Genomic DNA, 19,304 nt, shown 5'->3' on the forward strand with positions numbered 1-19,304 from the left:
CCACCCTTTCGTCCTTGCCTAGAATAATGTATTGGGGATCTTTTGAGCGCATTTTCATTGTGTCCTTAGGGAATAGCGATCTCTATGCTATACTCTCGATGGCATCACGTTTATCTCTCCTAAGAAGAAGGCGTTGGCTTCGTTCAATTCTAGGGAGGCTTTCGCTAAGGCCCACTGGAGTCGAAGAGGGTCGGGGGGTAAGCGGAGGCCTCCGGGCCGTTGCTGCACACATGCTGTCTTCGCGGCCCTCGACCATCGGGGTGCTCGAGAACATTGGAGGAGGCCTCACCGAGGCTCTTAAGTACAGCGGTGAGTTACGGAATTTTCTCTTCCTTACCCTTCTTTTCCCCCCAATCCTCAAAAGTTAAAAGTTAGGAAGGCCAATTTTATGAAAATAAGCACAACCCCCCATGGAAACATAAAAATTGATTCCTGATCGTTTACCATTCACCATCCATAATCCCATTCCATGGGGAAAATCAGTTATTTACGTTTTGACTCTAGAATTTTAAGGAGGTTGCGCCGATGTTAGAGTTGACCCAGTACTAAGCCCAACGGTGTGTGAAATTGACACATCAGGGTAGGGGAGCCAGTTCCTTACCCCGTACCGCCTGTGGTTTCCCAAGATGATCTGGTATTCGAAAAATCACCCAGCCTGAGTGAAGCTGAGGGTGCCCAGAGGCGTCCCCGGGAATCGAACCCGGGCTCTCCGGTCAGTGGTCCGTGCTCTTATGGCGGTGTGGCGGCTACCTTGATTAATGGTTCAGAAGTACATGCCATTCTCACGAAACACTGACTTTTTGTGTAAAATTTTGAGTCTTAATAGTGTTTTAAATAAAACAACACCGACCTGCCTTTGATTAATTGTTATTAATTAATTTGTGGGAAAAACGAACGAAATAAAATGGTTTAAAAATTAATAAGAAACTTAGCGCCTAAAAACTGTGTTTTCGCATCACATCTGTTCACGAAATACCCATGAATGGGTATTGAAATAATTTGAATCACTCGTCATTAACACGTGCTAAAATGGTAAACAAACTCGTGTGGTCGAGTCTCCAGGCAGTAGTTGCTAAAACTAAGATTGATGGAAGTGTTTAAATTCAACAAATGTCTCCCGTCTTCTATCGCTACCACCGCCACTATGTAGTTTGAAACCGAAAATAGTTTGAAAACGAAATTATCATTGTCTGATTAACCTTTCGCGATTATTACCGTAATTTAATCGTCGGTAAATTTTGGTTGTTTGCGTTGCGTCTCTTGCGTGTCGACCAAATTGCCCCCCTGGTGCGTTGGCGTCATTTTTTCGGAAAGAAGGGTAATATAACTGTGGAGAAAAATCATTGTGACAACGGAATAGTTAAATCTCTACATTAACAAAATGGAAGTATTCGAGATAGAATTCCACGGTGATATATTTGGAAGTCGAGACTCGTGATGTTGATCTTTTGTTGAGTGGCATCTGAGGTTCCTGCGTGTATTTCAATTGATGATGCTGTGGTGGTTGCTTATGAAATATGGCTGCTCTCAATGGGTGGAGCATTTATGGAAGAGGGCTGAAAAAGTATGTAGGTACTGTTTGTATGGCCAGCGAAGAACAAATGGCAAGAAACTGCGGGAGATACCGTGACAGTAATTTTTAATGGAGTCATCCGCTAAATGTGCATTACAATGCAACCATTTCAGAGAGTATAATGAATTCGCATTGACCGGAATTCGAATAGGAATCCCTCAATGTCTGGCGGCGATCGCGACGGCCGGACGGATATCGAGGGATCCGGATTTGAATCCCAGTCAAGGCGAATGATGTTTACACTCTGAAAGTGTGCCAATGTAGAAAAGAATAGTCACTTGGCTGCCTAAATATAATATGGTGATATTCTTAAGAAGCAGGTGCTCAATAATTTCAATGTTTCGTACATAAATTAGGCCACATGGTTTAATGGCTCTTGTGTTAAGTACTAGAGCAATATTTATACTTTATTTTAGTTGGTGGTGAGAATTTTAACTTAAATGTCTCTCAGATTTTTGTGGTTTTCCACTAATCCTCAGAGGCATTGCCATTAGGATCGCTCATAAGTACATATTTCATTGTTTTCAACAAAAATTGTTTTAATTTCCTTTAAGCTCATCTTGATTTCAAGCATGACGATCTGTATTGCCGGAAAAATGTATGCAGTCAATGTCTTAAAACTTTCTGGAAACTTTTTTTGCTCAACATTTTAAGCTTTTTGGAGCAGCTTAAAATGTGGTAAAAGTGTAGTCGACAAAATCCTGCTGAATTTTACCAAATTTTAGGCCAAAAAATTAAAGAGAGAATAGAAAATAATTTTAAACCTAGAAAAGGTTATGTAGAAGAGGGCTTGAGGATATTCTACGTCGTGTTAGTCAGGTTACAATATTGTGTAGCAAATAACATAGTTTCTGGCGTGACGTGATTCCAATCCTTCACGACGGAAAACTATATATATATATATACACACACACACTATGCTAGGGAAGAGGGGAGTACGATTTCACCATTGGTTTGTGCTCTTCTCTCTTCTCTCCTCCCTCCTCTCTTCCCTAGCATCGTATGTGATGTCCAAATATGGCATTTACTTAAAGATGTTGCGCTGTAATGAACCCTAGGTCGTTAATAAAACCTTTTATGGAGAAAAGTGCACTGCCTTCTTTAATCATATTATGTAGTGCCATGACCCGGCGAAAACCTTCCAAATCCGGTAAGCTAATGCCAAAAAAAATAATAGCTGCACACTAGAATGTTAGGGTTTTGATTTGGAATGCCAAGAATCCTAAATCATAGTTGATATAATATTTTTTTGTAGGAATTACCAAAACTTGTGTCACTTAACACTATCAAATTGCTTAAATATTCCCAAATAATGTGTGTTGTTGTATTCTTTTGGGATTCCGGTAAGTTCTGTGACATTTTTTCAAATTAAATCATATCTATGCTGACGTTAAAACTAAAAAGCTTCGTGAAAGTAACTTCTGACGTTAGGAGTGCCTTTTCTAGCAGAGTTTTGTTTTATTTTAATGATTTGTATTCACTTCAAATGAGTGAAAACCAACTTTCGGTGTCTGTCCATGCATAACACATGCGGCATCATGTAGTTGCAGCCCTCCCCATATTCGATTTAATCTAAAATCGCTTGAATATTTGATGGAGAGGCGACCTGTGGAAAGAAAAGAATTTTACTCAGTAACTTCTTAAATATGTTGAGAAAATGCCTGATTAGTTCATGCAAATTCAAGCATTCGTTTACGGTTCAATTTATTCACTGGAATGGGTAAAACATGGCACTGAAAGCCGGAAAGGAATCTCGCTGGCGCTGCTAGGAAGCAATTGGCGATAAGAGATAGGCCGTACAAACTATATGGCTCGGCTGGTGAAGACACTCCTAATGTGAAGGTTTTTCGGTCCTTTTATTGCCGGCTAAATTACCTTATTCCCTTAAAATTTTGTAAAAAGTAGGCGGAAATGAATAAACAACTTTCTCTCAACTGGAATAACTACATGCGGGAAGTTTTCGTTTGAAAGTTAAAGAGGAGCAAAATAAAAATTGGAAAATAAGGGAAAAAATTCCATGCCGACGAAAGTTTATTTGCTCGGAGGGAAAACTCCTCTGGACGAGCTAGAAAGATGTATGGTTTAATAATGCTAGGGGAGTTAAATAATCGTTCATCATTCTGGTTCTATGTTAAAACTCAATCGCACTCCTGCCGACTATCAATAAATCCCCAGTTTTAGAAAAACTAACGGATTTATCGAAAGTATCTTGCGCATTCGAAAGAGAAAACTTTTAAGTCAGAAATGCCTCGCAATGCTTAACAGTGGTGAGATGAAGAATGTTTAATATCTGATTCCCGATCTCCTAAAATTTTAATTCAATCGCAAAGCAAGTAATATTTAAACCGGTAAATGTTTACGTATATTGATACGCCGGAAATTATGATCCGATGCGCTGATAAACAATCGCATTGCCAACAGTTTTCTTGCTGTCTGTAAGCCCAGGTAGAAAATTTCCCTATCTAGTAGAATGTGTCCATAGATGTGGAAATTCATCCAATCCCTACCTTACTAGCGCGGCACCGCAGAGGGCAACACTTAATTACGAACATATTTTTTAAGCAATTTTTAATGCTTCATACTTGGTCCTAAAGGACACGGTGCAACCCATACTTTTGATATTTGTGAAGTTTCCTTTATTTCATTTCCATCAATTTGTTAATGCATTGATTATAAATTTAATGTGTCAAGTGGGTTTATTTTATTGCAATTATATTTAGACTATATTTTTCTTACTTGAACAGGTTATCGTTTATGTCGATCCTCTTGTTTTACGTGTACTTCAGAAGATCGGTTTGGATAGGCCTGGTTTAATGAAGGATATCTCAGTATGGCGCAGAGGAAAGAAAAATGGAAATATTTTACGAGGGGATGAATATGGGGTAAAAATTAGATTAATTTTATATTCAGTGACTGATTTTCTTGAAGAAAGAATCGACATATATTTAAACTCCTGAATTTTCATCATAGACTGTATCTAAATATAATACGCATTGTTCGAAAAATGTGGTTAATTTTGCTCTCGAAAGGTCATTTTCCTCTTTGCTACAGATTCCAAATGACATTTTTTTTATTCCCATAAAAATTGCCAATTTTTATGTCCTGCGTTTTTTCTTAGGTTTTCATAATTTCATGTATCACAACGCAAGAATTTCGTTTACTTTCCAATGTTTTCAAGGCACGGCAAAAAATATGCACGTCGTAAAAACCAACAGCACCATAAAAGTAATTAATTATCACCTTCATATTAAAAGGCTCTTCAAATGAATGTGGAATTTTAATTTTCTCTTTGTGAGAGAAAATAAGATTTCAGGACAGGCCAGTTAAGTAGAATGCGGTCGATTACTGCAGAAAGCGAAAACCACCGTGAGAGATCGTGCCGTAAAATCTCTTTATTCCTCAGGTTGAGGATATTAAAAAATGATTTCAACTCGGTTGTTCTTTTTGAGCAATGGGGGAATTTGGAAATAAATTTTAAAATTAAAATATTCGCGTCAAGTGATAGCGCTTTAAGCGCAAACTTAATGCAGTTTGGTAAAGTATTGAATATACAATTTGCTTTCATCTAACGCGGTATTATTAATTTTATATTCTGAGAGACGAAAGTATGCTCTGCATTACTAACTGACGCATTTTCCGCAGAACATGGATATATATTTCTCACACAAAGTTCATTGTTGTGAATAATAATATTGAATTACTATCTTCTTTTTAGTTTTCTAAAAAATTCACAAGTCCAATTCTGACATTTTTAAAGTAAATTTATTTAGTACCCTACGAGCCACCTCTAGGTTGTGTGTGGCCAAGGGTGATTACTCACCCGTCTAACTTTGCCCCAAAGCACCTTTACCTCCTAGCGCAGTCGTACAAACATTATTTTATTTTGATCCCTTATCGTTCGAGGGAAAATTGACATCGTGAATATATCTGTTCTGAACTTAATCTCTCGAATTTTATTGGCATGGTCTGTCCTGCGGTAGTACGATGGGGCAAATAAATCATTTTTAACATCATTTCCAGAGAGACATCCTTCCAATGTATGCAAGACATTTAATCTGTAATTTAGCCTTCCCTCCGTGAGTGATTCCCAATCTAGATCCTCTAATAATTTTGATACGCTACTCAATTTGTCATGACAACGTTTCACAAATCTAGCTACTATATTCTACTCTTCACGCGATCCAATTCGGCAATCAATCCACATCTCTCTCCTTAGAAAAATATAGCACCTTTACAGAAAACTTTGCAGAGTTTCTTGTATAGGAAACATCTGATGCTGCCGAAAATTATTTAGTTTTTTGAGTTAGAAATTAGAATTTCCTAGCCTGCTGGTGCTTAGTTTCATTGCGCATAGCCATTCTTTTATTCAGAGCACGCCATGCTTCTGCCAAGGATGTTATGTACCGGTCATAGGAATGTTGTTCTGTGCTTGCCCACCACCCTTCGTGGGTTACCGCTGTGCCATTAAAATATTGGAGTTACATTAGCCGTTTTCCAATCACTGGGAACATTTTGATATACTACCGATTAAATAAAATATGATTTCTAGATACGGTGCAATTTCCGAAGCTAGTTCCGTAAAAATATGAGCCGGTATTTAATCGAGCCCGGAATATTTATTAGGCTTAATATTTTCAGCAAACATTCCATTCCATTGTATGACTTTTGGTATCTTTTGGCGGGCACGAGTTGGTAAGGTATTGGAGACGTTCTGTTAGGCATTGGTGAAGACACTTTTAAAGAAGGAATTAAAAAGTTGGCCTTTTACAGACAACTGGTGAGTCTCTCGCCTTTATCGTTTTAGAGTGAATGAACTGTAGGCTGTAGAGTTTCGGACAAATAGATTTATGCCAATGCTTCAAAATTCTTCAGGGTACATCCCTTGAGCGTCGGCAAACTTTTGCTAGCGGTTTTTCCACGACTCGAAAGCCGTGGTAGTTGGTTTCCAGAAGATAAAGCGTGCAAGCTTCTTTGATGACACTTAAGGTCCCATGGTGGTGTCTTTTGAGGGAGGATTTCACTTCAGGGAATAGGAAGTAGCCTTCTGGTGCCAAGTAGGGACTGTAAGGGGGTTGGGGGATCGTTGCGATGTCGTTTTTGATCAGGTAATCGGTGATTTTGGAGCAGGTGTGACTGGGTGCACCGGTTGTCTGGGTGGATGAATTTAGCGCAGATCTTTCGCATCGCCCATTCGCCCAAATTTTCAGTGATAATGGTGTGCACTGTCATCTCATCGATGTCAATATGGTCTGCAATCATGCGCACACTTAACTGACGGTCTGAATTCAGGTTTTCTTGCACACGTTGCTCGTTGTCATCGGTTCTTGATGTCGACGGCCGTCCAGCGTGGGACTCATCCTCCACACTCTCTCCGCCATCTTTGAAGAGCTTGTGCCACTTGAAAACTGTAGCTTGTGACATGCTTTCAGCCTTGAACACTTCGCGAATCATGCCTAACATGTCCGTCCCCAATTTTCCCCAGTCCAACCCAATATTTGATAGCGTACCGCTGTTCAATCGTTCGCTGCATTTTGCTCCTGCACCGAGTCACTCGACAGGGGTGCTCTAAATACACGATCTAGCTTGAACGAACCCTCGGAGGTGATTTGCTCTTGGTGGGTTTTGAAGGTTAAACACCCCACCACCGAGCCGGCGGGGTGCGAGTGCGCTGCGACGTACTCGTACAGTCTCGGCAGGGAAAAATTGTTTCCGATATGTTTAATACAAACCTTATAAGACCACAATTCTTTTGGATTCTCATTCAAATTATCTGCTAATATTTTCCTTTGAATCCGCTTCACACTTTTCGTGATTCCCTCTTGTCATTCGTCCAAGATATCTTACAATCATAAGTGATCTCAAACCTTTTGTTACGAGAGATATAGTTTCTAATATTATTCATCTTGGCGTCCCATAGCCTTTGACGTCGTCATGATTTTCTAGCATCCGCGTTGTACCATTAAGGTGTTATCTTTTATAAATTTACTGGGAATGAACTTATTGACTTCTGAGCGCATGGTGTCAAGGAAGTGATTCTAAGTATCCTCTGAGTATTTGGGAGTTTAATGTTCCTCTTAAAATTTTCAAATTCACTCTACGTATTACGTACTGCGTATTCCTACGTGGCACGTATTTTAAGCCATTATAGTCCCTTCTTCAAACAAGTAAATTTTTTTCTAGGCTTGATATTTCGGACCCCATACAGGGAAAACTTCACATTTACCTCTCTGAGGCCTCTAATTCCTTTGATAGTTTCTATGGTTAAGACTTTTCGGGTATGTTCAGTGTTAACAAATCAAGAATACATATGATTGCCCGTAGTTTCACCATGTGACAATTTAATGCATGGACTTCAACGTAAAGGAATGTAATAGTGACTTGCAGGTAATCTTTGTCTTCAACCCCCGTTTTAAAACTATGTGGTTCAATCAATAGATGGGGCATTGAAATCTCCACCGATCATAATGTCGCGATCATTTTATTGGAAGGAGAAACTTTTTATGTGCTGATATAAATAGTTCTAGTATTATATTTTTCGTCCGGCGACCTGTAAAATGCGCATACATTAATGCTTTTGGATTGAGGACTTTTAATGGAACTCCAAACGCTTTCTGACCCGTTACGTGGAATTACCTCAGCCTTGCTGACGCAAGAATTTTTAACTGCAATAAACGCCCTCGAATTTATTTACTCTGTCGTTTCTGTAAAGTATGTAAACACACCTATTGACTTTTGAATTATTAGTTTGAATCGACGACGCTGTATCGTGAAAGTTGAATGAAATTAATTGGGATTTCGTAATAATATTTGCATGAATGAAGGTACTTCACGGAGTTCAGAAAATTAAAGATTTAATTAAAAAGTTGTTTTTCCCGTAATTGTGTGTTTAATCAGAGGAAATTTGATGCTACGCTATTTGTGAGCAGGTAATTAATGACGTTTTGACACTCTTTGGAGTCGATGAATAATTGATTAACCTTTCTCTGGTGGCAGGATGAAATTTAACTGTACTTTTATTTCGTTGAATTTCATTTTTAAGTCATTTGTCTCTCATGATTTCTCAAGCAGCATAAGCGATATGCGAAATGGTCCGGCAAGAGACGAAAACTGATTTAGAAATATTAATTTTGAAGAAATAATGCGCAAATTTCATGGGAGATATTTTGTAGCGTTACGTCATGGCTATTTATGATCTGTGCGAAATGTCGTAAAACGCTTTTTTGTAAATATTTTGAACTGGGCGCAGACATTTTTGATTAGATTCGATTTTATGAATTCTACAGGTAAAATAAAACTGCCTCTGCCACTTAAACTGTTTTAAGAACAGTGTGCAGTATATTGACGACGATACACTACTAAACAAAGTTTTATTGTATCCGCCCCACTCATTGCCATTTAAGAACTCTCCTCATTTACTATGTCGTTAACTTATTCCTTGCAATTTGACTTGAAAAAGTTAAAGGTAATCATTGTCAGTGAATATAAATTAATTATTGATTATAGAAAGGTTTCAACTCGTGAGTAAATTCCATATCTTGGAAAATCCATAATCTCCCAAGTCGCCTTTGATGATATTTTATAGCCATGTACTTTTTATGAAGACATATTCATGTCATGAATATATAGTTATCTGGAGTTCATAAGGTCCCAGTTGTTCAAGTTGTAGAGAAAGCTGTATTCTTTCTTCAATACTGTATAACAACAACGAAGGAAAAATATTTAGTGAAGATGACAAAAAAATTTAAATTCCAAGTATTTTTATTTCCTGACGCATGTAAAATTCATTTTAAGGTGATTGATTGGATTTCAATTGTGACAAACCCACTGTGAGTTTTTTCGAGTATCGCGGTTATTATGACGAGTACTTGTTTGGCGCGACGCACCGACAAGTTTTTTCTCTTGGTGTGACGAAATTCCAATTTCATATGTGAACTTAATGTTTTCTTTCATGATTAAGATAATTAGATCAGCCTAGCACCTTTGTTAAGTAATAGAATTATACATTCTTTCGATGAGAAATTTACTCTCGGGATTTTTCTTGCGCTCCTATTCTTTTATTATATATTTTTTCAATTCCGAAAAATTTTGCGTCGCACTACCACGTTGCCATTTTATCTTTTCTTATTTAGAATTTTCTGACCACCGCCATTCATATATTATTTATTTTATCACTTAAAAATATTTCTCATTATTATTTGGCTTCCTTTTGTGACTCTTCAACATTTTTTTCTCGATTATCATACTCTCCATTTTAAAATTATACTACTTCTCTTTCTTTCAATGGTTTCCCTCGTTCCTCCTATTATGTTTCCTGCAACGGCCACGTAATATTAATATTTGGCTTATCTGATTGCCAATGTAATTTATTTGTGCCGGCTCGTTATTGTTTTGAGTTAATTTACGATTTGTATACATCTTTGAATGGAATGCTTTGATTTAATAATCCTTCAGAACACTGAATAAGTAGGGAGGTCCACTCGCTAAGTCTCATTATACAGCAGAGCACCCCATGCCCAGTAGCGTCGCTGGTATTCGGAGTGCACGATGGGGACTTCTCTATCTCTCTCACCTTTTGGAATCCGTTTTCACAATCCTTTCATCGACCTTTTTTCAACTTAAAATTACAATTTAGTAACCATTTAATTTTAATGAAAAGATCTCTCAAGTTTTACGAATCTGTCTTCAATGCGGAAACGACCTCTCTAATCCAATATATCACACAATGAAAGCAGAACGCCTCATTTACTGCTGAAATTGGAGACTTGACTTTGGTATTTTTTGTATTTTGTATTATTTGGTACCCTACAAGCCGCCGTTAGGGTTTACGGATGGTAAAACGTTGGCCATTGTGGAATTTTCTGGCAGAGAGTTCGCGGTTGAGCCTTGAATAGCAGATGCCTTCTCTGTTTTTTCATCTCTTAAAATAGTACTCTAGTTCATTACTAATTTTCAATTCTACCGTGGAAGGACGAGCCTTAAATTTTTAACGCATGCTTAGCATTCATTTTATTTACTTGTTATATCTCGTTGTTTTTAAGTGAATGCGTACGACGAGCAGAGTCTGTTTATTAAGCAGAGGAGTGCCAGAGGCCATAATGAGTCGATTAAATTGCGATTTTTATCCAAGCTGGCACTTGGGAAACTGCTTTCGGGGTGAGAGGAGAGTGTGGTTCGTAGGAATACTGCTTTTTAGTTAATGCACTCCCATCATAAGGGGACTCTTATTAGCAGGCGCCATAACCCTTTGAACCAGCACGCAGGGTAGGGGCACCAAAACTGGTTTCCCCATTAGAGGGAAATATCTCGATCCTCTACTGGTCTCAGCCGTTATATTATATCCGACTCCGACTCTTCAGTACATAATTCTCCAGATTGTTTATTTTGGTTGGTAAGATTATTATTTCATACAAATTCTTTACTCTTAAAGTTCATTTATGGGTGTTGATTTTTAAAGCACCTGCAAGGCAGATCTTTACTTGGCTGTTTGTTAAATGTACTGGACGTAAACATTTTTATTCCGCCATGTTATTCACAATACCATAATAATGTGTAAATATCATCTAGTTAAATTATGTAATACAAAATAAAAACAAATTAAGAATCGACGAAACGAATGATAAATTTTATATTGTTTGTATTAGAGTGAGACTCTTTGAAACGAAAACAAAATTTAATTTTTTTGCTTAACATAGAATACAAAACAATCATTAACTAGTGATCCAGCATTGACATTCCTGTGCATATTAAAAACACGAAGTACGATTGTTGGATTCTACGAGGATCGTAAGTTTTCCCAAAATCGAGACATGGCAAAATACAGCTTTCTTGCATCCGTCAACTGTAGATTAACCCCATTTTATGAAACCTCTTAGGCCCCTTTTCGCGATTACAATTACGAGGATTTTTTCTCGTTTTAAATGTTTTTAAATGTGTGCAGGTAATTAAAAATTTAAAAAGACTAAATAATGGTTTCTGAAGGTCTTGAAAAACAGTCTGTACTCTTTTGCATGCTTTGAACGCGGGTGGGAAACAACTGAAAAAACTTTCGTCGCATCTGTAGGCAAGAGCACAGCACTGCAATTTCAAGCAAGCGAGCAAGTGCAAAAAGCAGGCCTTGTGGATTTGTTTTAGATTCTCTTTTCCCTACAATCATTACATTTTTGTTTTTTTTTTCAGTTCTGTCACAATGATTAGAGATTGATTCAACTCTAAACTCCAATGTAATATTCGTTTTACGGTTAAGAAAAACTTAATTTCATCTTAATAGCAGTGATTTTTTATGATTTAGTTGAGAAATTTGGTGCATGTTCGTACTCTATTTTCCTCGAGCATTAATGCTGTGTTCTGGTGATGGACGTATGCTATATATAGTAAAGCGCCTTTTTATTTTTCTAATTTCGTTAAATGGAGAAAAATCATCCTAATCAAAGTGCATTCTTCGCATTTGTTCACTTTCGTATTTTTGTTTTAATGCAGGCATTTTGGCGAGAACGATTGTGATCCTAGAGGATTTTACTGGATACATTCATTCCCAATGTTAGAATAAAACCTTGATTTTTTCAGATGAGCCGTCGCGTGTATGTAGTCCGTTAGGTAAAAGGATAAAATGTGGTGAGCGCCTGTGGGAAACGTAAAATCTGCAGCATAAGAACTCGATTGAGGGCCTTGATAGTCATCGTCAGAATAAAATGACCAAATTCCGTTTTCTATTTTCTCCAAAATGGTTTGTACTGCGGTCCATTTCCGTTTCGTACTTAGTCCTTTAAGTACCTCTCTTTTGCCTTTGCCTCCCAGTGTATAAGTTGGTCAGATAAGAATCAGTCCCTCTATATCAGGGTTAAACTCATTACACTATGTATTAATTACATTTTTCCACTCCGCTAACTCTCCTTTCTAATTATCGTGCCTCAAGTGGTCATCCTAGGTTTTCCTGTGTTCGTGTGACAGTTTCTACATAATTATCGTAGTGTTTCTCGAGAGAGTTAGCTTTCCTTTGTAGTTTAATTATCATAAGCTAAATCTTTCTGCGCGTGGCCATGTGTGCTCAGGATATTAAAGATGTTTCCCTTCAGGAAGGGCGCTGCTTGTTTGTGACAGCATTTTGTGAAAGCATATAATGCCCAGTTCTCTTCAAGAGTATTCGAATGATGTCAGTTTACGATTTCCGGTCTTCATAAGAGTGAGTGAACTCTTCACTAATCTAGCAGAAATTTAATTTCCGAAAAGAATTAAATATTTTTTCAAGAAAGAGTTCAAAGACAGCGCCTGACACTTTTCGTCATTGTGCTTTATACTTATGCTATCATTTAATATTTTTGGTTAATCATCATCATCAGTATTTCAATCCAAGGATTGTATTACTGCAACCTCCATTCTACTATATTTGAATGAAAAGCTGCATATAGGGGGCCGCGGTAGTTCAGGGGTAGAGCGTTGGACTTCTGGCCGGAGGGCGCGGGTGCGGTTCCCAGGCAAGCCTCTCTGGGCACCCTCAGCTCCACCCAAGCTGTGTGATTTTTCGGGTACCAGATCTTCCTCGGTAACCTTCACCGCCACAGGGAAAGGAACTGGCCCCCCTACCCTAATTGTGTGAATTTCACACGCCGTCGGGCTTAGTACTGGGTGAACTCTACCATCACTTACCAAACCCACCTCCGGGTTGATTACTGTGTTTATGGTGTTTTTATGGTAAATTGTAGTTTTTGAATTATCTTGTATGATTTATGATTATGGCATGTGTCAGTTTGTTGATGTTAATGTGGTTATCTATTGGTTTGAATTTGTTGTTGATGTTCCTGAAATCTGATTCTTTGTTGAAGACGTTAGCTTTATCCATAATTTTTTCAACTATTCAAACATTAAGGTCATTTAACCATTCAAAAGGTTATGAGTATGTTCTGAAATTGTTTAGCCTAAGGTCAAAGTCATAAAAATAATAAGCAAAGCCTTTGGGGTTGAATGCTTCCCTTACCTTTGCTTCGTTTGTATTTCTTTTCTCCTCGAAGCCCGTTCGACGTCACTGTTATACCATTCCTCGTTACTGGCATGTCTGAGATTTCTGGGCCAAAGATCTATCTATAAAAGGGTTTCCTTGAGTGTATTGAATACAATTGGCTGGGAATCAACTTTTTAAGTTCATTTCCGAGCTCCAGTTTGCGTCGAATAGATACTGTTTTCATTTCCTTTGATTCTAATACCTGATGAAGTTATCAGTCTGGTCGCGAGATCGATATTATAATAATTAAGGCCAATTTTAACTCCGACTTGCAAAAAAATTCAGCGTGGATTTAAAAATTAAAAATGATTTGAAATTCTGTACTTTCTGGTTTGTTTATCTAAATTTATAGTGCAGGGAGTGCCAGCATTATCTTAATAGTTATGCTTGATTTAGAAGAGGCTTATAATATGAGTTTAAAACTGTTTTATATCTTTCACGTCGCAAGCAGCGGTGCGAACGAATCAGGGAACAAACGCATGTGTATTACTTTTTTCTTAAGTTAGTATGCTCTGTCTTCGTTATTGATATACTTAGGGAAGCTATTTAATAAGATTTAAATAATATAATCACTCCGCCTTTTATCTATTGCGCCGGTAAATCTTGTATATTCGAATAAATGCACAATTTAAGCCTCGCAAGAATCGTATAACATGACGCAATTCTCCATAGACCTTTGTAATATAATGCGTTTCTTCCTTGCCAAGTGCGTGCTATGAACGCAGGAGATTTGTTCATTATTCACATCGTCGCAATGCATCTTGCCAAGATTTTTCAGACATTTTGTAATAATACCTTTGAATTAAAACAGTTGTGTAAAATGCGCACTAAAATCGATAAGTTTTACCATGCAATAGTTTTATTATGCCCAAGGCCAAGAGTTTTTCGCGTTTCGAGCACCGAAAGTTCTGTCTCCGGACCTGCGCCCTGGCTGTGGCTCGCGCGTGCTCGCTGCCAGCTCGCGTATTCGCCTCCCCATCCCATACTCCCTTCCATAACCCTCTTTCCTTTGGCATCGACCGATTGTGATGCAAATAATAACCCCATCGTCAATGTAATGAGACCTTGGTTCCCCAGCGTCTTCGGAGTTATTTGGTTAGTGTAATGCAGGAAAGGTTTCTGATGTACTTGGAATTCCATTAGCTGACAGACCGATAAAACAACAACGGTTTATAATGGGTCACATTTTGTTTGAACTTTTTAGAATTTTTCTATGTCCGAAAAGAATTAAAAGGATCACCAATGTATGTATGTATGAATATCGCGTGTGGGTTGTCAGTTTGTGTCTTAAGAGAGGCAAGGAAGTGTTACCATGGTATAGTTTGAATCTATCCAAAACCTACCAAATGATAGAATAACGATACCAATAATAGGACAATTTAATCGTAATAATGTATGAATGAAATTCTGCCAGGTAATTTTTTTAAAATTTCTCATGACTCGGGTTTCGACGGAATATCTTCTTCAAATTACTTGAAAATGCTGGAATCTGCGAGTACGAGGGCAGTGGTAAGCGTTTTAAAGAAGTACAGCGTCCGTTCCGAAAGTAATGAATTTAATTTTTTAAGTAATTTATTGAGCACATTTGCAAAGACACAATTCTTTAAATTACTGCCCTTGGGCCTCCACACATTTTTACCGCAACTCTGCCATGACCGGAACGCGCCCTTGAAGGTGTCCTCCGAGACCTCTTGCAAGGTCTTCGTCACAGCTGATTGGATCTCTTCTATGGACAAAAATGGGTTTCTTTCAGGGCTGCCTTAATCCGAGGGAACAGAAAGAAGTCTGCTGGGGCAACATCAGGACGATAGGGGCGGGGGAAGTGTTGACACCTTGTGTTTGACCAGGAACTCGCGGACTCGTAGCGCGTTGTCGTGATGAAGTTGCCAGGTAGCAGAGTTATCTTTTCTCGCCCTAATGATCCTTTTAACAAGTAACAATGCGAAACACCACAGTAGACGACAAATTCATTGGCCACCATCTTGATACTTAATCGACGGTCAGATTCCAACAACTGTCGAACACGAGGTACATTGTTGTCAGTTTTACTGGTTGACGGCCGCCCAGAGCCTTGCTCGTCGTGAACCTCTTCCCGGCCCTCCTTTAACTACCTCGGAACTTGTGAGTAGGGCGGAACAGAGTCCCCGCAAGCCTCAAGTATCATTTTGTTAGTCTCTTCGAGAGATTTTTTCAGTTTCGCACCAAACTTAATCGCGTAACTTTGCTCGAACCAGCGAGTGAGCCCACCTATTATTTGATTTCATTGGCAAACGAAAAATTGTTTGGAAAATTTAAAAAAAGTGGATCGCTTAAACTTCTTAAAGTCGCACCTCGTTTAATTATTCGGTATGAAAATTTTTATCAGTTAAGCACCCTGTACATTCATTTACCTAAAAAATTGTATTCTTTAATAATACATGAAAACTCTAAACAGAGGACATTTAGTTTGTATTGAAACATTGCAGCGCGTTGTGATTTAAAAAAATAAATACTATCACATGCGATAATGCACAAACAAGTATCCGCCCAGGATACATCCGTTGTGGGTTAGAAAGTTAACTGCAATTTCATAGCCATAAAAATTTCGTACTATTTTTTTCAAATCACGATTTCATAGATCGCGGTAATTTTTAGGAACGTAACTACGAGGCTAATGTGGTGAAAAGTTTAACGCTGCAAACTTTTCGTGAGATACTCTTCAGTCAGAGTTATGTTTTCTAATAATATCTACGCTTTGGGATATACGAGGGTCATCCGGAAAGTAGTACCCGTTCGTGAAATAAAGACACAAAAGTAAATATTAACAAACATAAAAAATTTTATTTGAAAGAGGATACTTTAAACTACTTCTCAACATAATCTCCAAGCAAATTAAGGCATTTGTCATAACGTGTGACAAGTTTCTGTATTCCTGCTGCATAGTCCTTCGCCGCCAGCTCATTGAGATACGCGAGGGACCCATCTTGCACAAATTTTTGCATAATGCAGATGGTGTTTAACAATTTCATGAACAATTGTTCGAGAAACATTGGGAAAATGCTCACAGATGTCATCAATTGTGACGCGCCGATCGTTCCTCACGAATTCGTCAACTGAGCTCACCAGTTGGTCTGTAATGACAGACGGTCTCTCCGAACGCTCATCGTCGTGTGTGTTCCCCCTCCCCATGTTGAAGTTGCGACACCACCGCCGAACAGACGACTCGTCCATTACATTGTCTCCATACACCTCCTTTAATTGGCGATGAATATCACATGGGCGAACGTTTCTTGCATTGAGGAATTTAATCACTGCCCTCACTTCACAACTGGCGGCGTTCTCAATTTTTTTAAACATTGTAAACAATCACAGAAACAACACAGGCAATGCTAGCGTCACGCAACTTGGCTCAGAGAAGGCAGACAAGCCACTGAAGCTATCTGACCTCGTCCAGCGGCTACTCGCGTCGTCAGCACTTCATGCGGCACGAACGGGTACTACTTTCCGGATGACCCTCGTATTTCATTAAATGCTATTAAGTCAAGAAATCAATTGAAAATGTTTTTACAATTATATTCATTTGCGTTGTTATGAAGATGTGACTGTCTCCTTTATCGTACGATTATTGTGTGTTTCATTCGATTTTATGGCATATTTTTTCTCAAGATATTATCTTGGGAATGTATTGTGCTCACTGTTGCTCGCACGTTTCCTTACCGTGTAGTTAAATAGACTCGTAAAATGATCTAATTATCCTCCTTGGCCACACGCTTTGGCAGACTAATGAACACCTTGACGGCCGCACACTTTGGCAGTTTAATGAACACATGGATGGTTAAGGGGCACACCCCTCAATTCTAGAACCGACGGAGGGACCGCGAAGGCTCTTCATGGTCTTGCGGAAATCCCTATGCCTCTAATTCAGAGTCTCCACCAACCACAGAGCCGCCGGGGCTCATTCGACGGACAGTGCTGTAGATGGTAGCTTCTGGCCATTCACGGAGCACGTTGCCCTTCTCTCGACTTCCCGAAAGGAACTAATGGTCTGCTCCTTTCTGCACTCGGATGTGTCGTCGGCCACCGCCAACAAGTTAGGGCCGTCCGTTCATCCCCTATCCTTACGGTTCCACCCAGCCATCACCAAGTGGTCAAGACTAACGGGACGACTTGCTGAGAGAACTCGCGGGAAGACTCTTGAACAGCGTCAATGCACTTGACACTGCCTATTTATTTCTTCATTAATTCGCATATTCGACCATAATTCATGATATTTAGCATTCCGATACCTTTGTCCTCCTTTCGCAATTACCCAATAAGTATTAAGTCAGCTTTCGACAGCCAAATACCTCTCAATATACCCTCCTCCCACCTTTCAGTATAGGCTATCTTCAATTATCCTCTCAAAAATTTTCTATTCCCTTTACTTACTAACACTTGTTTTGCATTCCTCTGTTACCGCTTTTTTTCTTATACGTATCCATTAGTCCTCCAGTCCACGCTCGTGCTCTTTCCCCCAATTCACGTCTCGGATCCATACAACGCTAAGGCTGATAGTATGAAAGACTGATAGTCTTCATTAATATTATACATATATATATATATATATATATATATATATATATATATATATATATCCTTACCATACTTATCTATCTTTTCCTGCCTATTAATTCCTTCCCATTTGAAAATGATTATTTCTCTGACTCAGTTAATTTCGGTGTGTTGTTGCTACTTTATTTATTTCCTCGTGATAGATATATTGACTTACAGTCTCCCATCCGACTGCTGTAATTTGAATCACATTACTGGTTTAACTTTTACCCTGGCTCATATGTATAATTTATGCTCTCTATGTCTTGAGAATATCATTACATACCTGCTATACTTGTACTAGTTCTGTAATGCAATCAGCATTCGATTTAATGAGAATTCACTCGATCGACCTGTTAGCTAAAGATTTCCCACCTGAAAATCGAACATTACGTTGTATATACCCACTGCTCATCTCATGTTTCCACTTGATCCCCTTGATTGGTCTGATGCATGTGCAGGTTTTAATTGGCGACTCTTCACTCTACCTATGTCTATATTCTGCCGTAATGCCCTAAAACTTGCTCCACTTTCGAGAGTCATTTCAAAATCCATCAAGGTAACACAGATGATGTAATTATTTTTGACTCGCATTACATTTGGCCGCGTTACTGCTTTGAACATGCCGGGTTACTTTCCCCTTCGTACCCTCAACATGATATTGCAAACCCTTTCGTATTATGTCCTTTGTATCAGTCTACTACCTTGATCAAAAAGTTCCCGGAATAACCACCGTGTGGCGCTCCCATCGTTCCGATTTGAGTTCTGTTTTTTTTGTTAAATTGGTACATCTGTTGTTGATATTCCCTTTAAATCTTAGTGTCATAACTTGACATTTGCAAAAGTTACGTAGCCAAGAGTACATCTATCTCTGTGTGTGTTGGCGATTTTTTACAATTGCAGAAATGGATTTAAATTTGCAACAACGAACTTGTATTAAATTTTGCGTAAAAAACGGATTTAGTGGCGCACGGACGTTGGAAATGTTAGAAAAGTGTTTCGGCAACGATTCTCTAAAAAAAACGGTCGTTTACCAGTGGCACGAGCGGTTCAGAAGTGGTCGTGAGTCAATCGAAGATGATGAACGCAGTGGCAGACCATCGACATCGAAAGTCGGTGAAAAAATTGATAAAGTAAAAGAAATGTTGGTCAATAACCGCAAATTAA

At 38.6% G+C, this 19,304-nt stretch overlaps 1 long non-coding RNA gene across 1 annotated transcript in view; it reads left to right on the forward strand.

Moving 5' to 3' along the window:
• Positions 1 to 19,304, forward strand: part of LOC139692850 (uncharacterized) — a 164,243-nt gene that overhangs the window by 3,557 nt on the left and 141,382 nt on the right. Inside the window, exon 2 of the long non-coding RNA XR_011701800.1 lies at positions 154 to 309. This is a non-coding gene — a long non-coding RNA (uncharacterized lncRNA). The remainder of the gene's footprint in view (positions 1 to 153; positions 310 to 19,304) is intronic.

Source organism: Hetaerina americana, unplaced genomic scaffold (assembly GCF_022747635.1).
Source record: "Hetaerina americana unplaced genomic scaffold, ioHetAmer1.1.p SCAF_42, whole genome shotgun sequence".
Taxonomy (NCBI): Eukaryota; Metazoa; Arthropoda; class Insecta; order Odonata; family Calopterygidae; genus Hetaerina; species Hetaerina americana.